This window comes from Mesoplodon bidens (assembly GCF_964165515.1).
Source record: "Mesoplodon bidens genome assembly, chromosome: 4".
NCBI classification, from domain to species: domain Eukaryota; kingdom Metazoa; phylum Chordata; class Mammalia; order Artiodactyla; family Ziphiidae; genus Mesoplodon; species Mesoplodon bidens.
In genome coordinates, this window is record NC_138160.1 from 72,416,291 (window position 1) to 72,422,339 (window position 6,049).

At 42.0% G+C, this 6,049-nt stretch overlaps 1 pseudogene across 1 annotated transcript; it reads right to left on the bottom strand.

Annotated features, from left to right (window-relative positions):
* Positions 1-621: 621 nt before the first annotated feature.
* On the bottom strand, positions 622-1,494 carry LOC308616556 (protein RER1-like; annotated as a pseudogene). The gene has a single exon. The product of its transcript is annotated as a protein RER1-like (transcript).
* Between the last annotated feature and the right edge of the window lie 4,555 nt (positions 1,495-6,049).

The window sequence follows — 6,049 nt, forward strand, 5'->3', positions numbered from 1 at the left end:
ACGAGTATTGGTTTTTATCACATCAAAAATGTTGACACGCAGGTCAGAGTTGTTTCCCGGTAGAAAGTGGAAAGCCATGTGTTAAAAGCCACAGAACTGGCTGCTCCTGCCAGGTGTCTCTGAAAAGGGGCTGCTGCATGACAACTCGTTTAAGTTAAAACAACCCTTCATGTATCAAAGAAATGTGTCAAAATAACCTCAAACAATTAAAATATAATATATATTTATAATTCCAGGCCCTCAGAAGCAATCATGGTAGTTAAGAACAAAATTTTGAGTCATTATGCTAGAGGCCAACTCAACACATCTCTAGTGAGATGAAATTCGGAAACTGGCATTACAGCCCTGAGTTAACTGCAGAATCTCTTCCACGCACCAGACTGACGGGCGAGCATCCTCCGTGTGGCCGGCGGGGCCAGGCGAGCGTCCTGGGAGGCGGCAGCTGGGCGTCCTGGCTCCTTCCGCGGGCCTGGCCCTGCCGACCCCGACTCCTCTCCCCACCTCCCCCGCCCCCCAGCCCACCCGGCTGTCCACCCGGCCTGCGCCCTGCAAGGCCAGCGGCTGGACGCCTGACCGGCACTGGAAAATAAATCAACGCGATTCTGTTTGAATGTAAGTTTCTTCAAGAGCCTGATATCTCAGTTACAAATAATTGAAGCTCCTTTTTAAAAAGAAAATAACTCCCTTGTAATCAACTACTTTATGTGAGGAAAGAAGGCGCCGTCACAGCAACTCATGGCCATCCAGGGCCCACGGAGGGCGGCCGCGTCTAGCTGGCGAACGTCTTGCCCATGTCCTCCTTCCCCTTGTATGTCTTCTTGCCGTGCATGAACGGGATGTACTGGTACTTGATCATGTGCTTTATTTGCCTCTTCATCGTGATACAGAAGAGCATGATGAAGTACATCACCAGGATAGGCCAGAACACCGGGACGTTGAATGCCTCAAAGAAGGTGCAGTCCATGGCCACCAGGATGCCCTTGGTCACCACGTGCCAGGATTTAGACTCTGGGAGCCTTCGAATGGAGGACTGGAACTCCTCATTCTGTTTGGTTGGTAACGAGGGGCCATCGTCTGAATCTTCCATTAAGGAAGGATCCACTTTTGGAGAAAGGAAAGCTATAAGGAGATTTAGATGGTGGATTCCCAAGGCATAGGTCACGGTGTACCAACCTGGTACAGCAGGTAAACTCAGATCATATAGATGAAGCTCAGGCCCAGCGTCACCACCCATCACACAACCGTGTATGGAGTAGACTTGTCCAGCCAGGCCTGATAGACCTGTCCGAGACTTGTAAAAAATCTGTACACCATGGAAGGTTTCCCATGGACGGAATCTCCCACACTGTCACCTTCGGACCTGCTGGCAGTCCACTGCCGCCAAGCGTGGTCTCCCGAGGGCCGTAGGAAGGAGGACGCGGGTAGCGGCCACGTGGGCGCTTCGCTCGGTCCGGGAAGAGGCAGCCGAGTACCTGGAAGTCCTGTTTTTCTTTTTTTTTAAATAAATTTATTTATTTTATTTATTTATTTTTGACTGTGCTGGGTCTTCGTTGCTGGGTGCGGGCTTTCTGTAGTTGTGGCGAGCGGGGGCTACTCTCCGTTGCGGTGCATGGGCTTCTCACTGCGGTGGCCTCTCCTGTTGCAGAGCATGGGCTCTAGGCACGCGGGCTTCAGTAGTGGCACGCGGGCTCAGTAGTTGTGGCTCGCGGACTTTAGAGTGCAGGCCCAGTAGTTGTGGCGCATGGGCTTAGTTGCTCTGCGGCATGTGGGATCTTCCCGGACCAGGGCTCGAACCCGTGTCCCCCACATTGGCAGGCAGATTCTTAACCACTGTGCCACCAAGGAAGCCCCTGTTTTTCTTAATCCTTGATCTATCTTATATATTGAGTAGTTCTAAGGTAGAAATTGCTGACATTATGTGTTCTACTGTTTTAAACTTTTTTTCCTAGAAAATATTTTATTAAAAAATATATGTTATGTCCTATTGTGAGGTTTTGAAACTTATGCATTCATGTGTAGGTATGTTCTACCTTTGTTTGATGGCATCTACTTGAAGTAGGTAGAAGGTATGATTCTATTTATATAGCAGTGGTCTTTGCAACTAATGTTACACATAAGGAGGCATTGGGATATGTCATTGGGATAAGCCACTCTGACTTGTCACTTGTAAGGTGTGCCCTTCAAGTATCACAGTTTAGGGGAAAAAAAGGAAGGAAGTAACAAAGGCCAAACAGTACAGTAGCACATTCATATTATAAAGCAATGATAACAATCACAGCTACAGAATATTTTACAATATAAAAGGCTTTTTTTTCTTTGCATCCATCAAGTGAGGTGGGTCACACAACTATTAATCGTCATCAGTGTAAGTGAGAAGTTGAGGTACAAATATAGTGATTTGTCCAAGACCATTTGATCAGTAGTTAAATTCTGCAGAGCCTTGAACCTGGCTTTGACTCTTAGATGATGGACCATAGGTAATCTAAGAAGATGCAGAAAATGACATTAGAATGATCCAGAAGGCCTTCAGACCTTTGGATCCTTGAATGACTCACTTGAATTAACTTACAAGAATGTGCCAGTCCTCCTCCTTTTCCCTCCCCTGTGAGCTTCTGTATTCTGGTCCTACCTCTCCCTCCCCTCCTCTGCCACCTCATATAGACAGAACGACGAATGGGGAGGAACTTGATGAAGTCTCCAGGAAGAGGGCTTGACTCCATGGCTAGGCCTCCCTGCGAACGCTTCGTAGAACCTAAAAGCCTTAGCCAAATCTAGAGGATGAACCCAAAGATATTGCAAATGAAATCTCTAAGACCTGCATTCTGGCTCTAGGTTTGCCTGCCCTGATCTCTACTGGACAACCACTGACCCGGACATTTTAAACCAACTTTTGTGACTATCCACCTCTGGCATTTGATGCTCTCTGAACTAACTGTTTGGAAACTAAGGGAAGGAACCACCCCTGGACTTCATGGAATATTCTGCCTGTGGTATTTGGGCAGAAACAGGGTTGATAATTTTCCTGCATCATGAAAAGTCCTCTCTGAAATAATCATAGAACTATTTTATCCTGAGTTTGTAACTGCTAAGCTCTGAAAAGGCCAACATGGAATTTTAGGGCACCTTTATCTTCTTCTGCCAAATTTCTCACCCTGCTGGAAGATGCCTGAAATTCCAATTTATTTCTTCAGTTTAGGATTTTGTTTCCCGTTCACATGCAAACAGAAAGATAGCAAGTTCAAATGCTATTCATCACAACTTAGTCTTAATAGGTCTCTTCTCCCTCCCTCCCTCCCTCCCTCCCTCCTTCCTTCCTTCCTTCTTTCCTTCCTTCCTCCTTTATTTTCATGTAACTCACATTTATTGTACACATACTGTGTTCTAGATACAGTGCTGAATTAGCAATGTTTAAAGAAAAGTGCTAAAATCCTGACACTTCTGGGCTTGAATCCTTGCTTGCCACTTACAAAACTGTAGAGCCACGGAGAAGTAACTCAATCCTCAGGCACCTTTCACTTTCACATCTTAAAATGGCAATGTTAATACTAATGCCTACCAAATACAGTTGCTAAGAAGATATAAGATAGCTTGTGAAACCTTTCCTAAAAAGTATATTTTGATAGCAAGAGAGGGGAGAACCCATGAGGGAGGACACTGACCACTGAGAGGGACAAGGATAGAGAATTAGCCAGGCCTGAGGACCAGTATCACCAATTTCATCATTTGCTTGAGAAATCTCTCATAGAAAGCTGTCTTTGGTTATTTCACCTTTGCATCTTTCCATTTCCTGGGCATAATTCATGGTAAAGCTGTGTGGTGTCATGAAAAAGCAGTGAACAAGGAAATTTGTGTTCCAGTCCTGACCCTGCACCCATCAGCATGTGATAGGCCATGTTACTTTCCCAGATGTTATCTTCCTCCTCTATAAATTGAGGGAATAAAATGAAATGTATTGCACAGAGCTCTTCCAATTCTCAAAATGATGCATGATTCTAACTTATTAAAGACTTCCTCGACCACTTAAAATACTGTTTGAATGCAGGCATTCCCAGGTCCACTACAAAATCCTATAGACGTTATATCTCTGCATAGTGGCCAGAGAAGTACAGAGAACCACTTGAAATATTGTGGTAGAACTGAGCTGTGCTTTCTCAAAACTTCTCTGAGACCTGGGCTCAATTTGTAGGTTCTGGCAAAGCCTCCCAGAACCACAGTATTCTATCATGTTTATGGAAGGAGATACTCTTCTCCACTGAAAAAAAACATTACACTGGCAAAAAGAAGTACTGGGTTCTACCCATGGTTTTGGCACTAATTAATTAGGCAACCTTGGGCAAAGCAAATGACTCTGGACTTCATTTTTCTTGTTTGTGAAATGAGTTAAGTGTTCTAGATAATCTTTAAGTCTCCTTGTATTGACAAAATGCTCAATTACAGTCTCAGAACTACTTGATTGACTCATGAGTTAAGAAAAAATTTCAGATTGGAAGGCTCCCCTTAATGTGTCAAAACAGGTCAAACTACAACTTTTCAATGAAAAAAATTTCTTTTGCTAACACCACTCTTAAATGTAATCATTTATCTTTCATGAAAACAATAATTGTCATTTTGTAGGTAGGGTGTTAAGGTCTCTAGTGTGCTTTGAATTACTTGGAAACCACACACACACACACACACACACACAGGGCACTTATAAATAACAAGTAAATTCTCTTCCCCACAAGGATACTAAATTTAGGCTGGAGAAGCATTCCACATGCTTTTAAACATAGATCTAGTGTCTAATAGCAAAGATCCCTACCACAGTACAGAATTTTTCCTTTTCTGTTTTTCTTCATTTACTGCGGTTTTACATATCAGGGCAAATATTGGTCCTCTCGTAAGGTTTTACTCTTCTTATTCTTGATCTTGTACCTATTTGTTGGAATACCTATTTTCTTGAGTTTAAAGAACCACTGATCATTAGATTCACCATTGATTAAATAATAAGTTTCCAAAAAAGGGAAAAAAATCACAATATTAAAAGTGTACCTTGATTAAAAGTTGCTTCCTGATTTTGAAAACCATAGTTGTGAAAAATGGGTATCTTGAATCAAGGAAATACGATCAGTCATTCAAGTAAGGAGTAGGCATATTTGAACTATTATCCAGAAGTCCCTGACTTTTCTGGGAAGCCTTTTCTAGTGGATTTTCCCTTTGAACTCTGGATATCCTGGATACTAACAGGCAACACTTCATCATATGCAATGTCTTGACATTTGTATCCCAAGCTTCTGTGATAAGTTCTTCTGATTAAATACAGTTGTATGATCCTACCCTCTGAAAACTACTGGTGGATATATTCAAACAATTGCTCAGTTTCTCATGTTACAGATCCCTAGATCTTGTGCATTGTGCAAACAAATTTCTTTTCTCCCACAAGAAGTAAAAGCAGAGCTCCTAGAAACAGAGCTGTGTTGCAAAATTATTGAGAGGCAAAAAATAAATTAAGAAGAGTCATGATTTTGCCAATTCACTGGCAGAAACTTATTGATACCCTGTTGGAGAAAAATAAATGCTAATGGTTATAAGTATAAAATTAAACTTTGCAATCTATGTTATCTTGGGTAAAAGGACCAGACAGTGAAACCAAAGATACATTCTGCCATTAGGACCATATTGCAGATTTGAATTCACTGAAAAGTGCAAAATTGGCTTAATCTTATACTTGGTGGTGATTGTTCAAGTTGCTCACCAATAGCTCTATTTTTTAGCTAAAGCCAATAGCTAAATTGTCCCATGGATTCATGATACAAAAGGGAAGCTTTGTTATTCTGTTTTATTTAAATGATATGAAAATTACGCTTACAAGCTACCTAGATATGTGAAAAAAATTTCTGTAAAGAATTCTAGGTGTCAGTTTAACCTTCATGGGTTTCTAAAATGAATTATCAGCTATGTAACAAGATTGAATTTTATACTTGTGGAAGGAGAGGCATATCTCTGGGTAGTATTTATACAACATCTCCTGATTCCTCACCTCTACTTTGTTTCAAGTATCCAAACATGG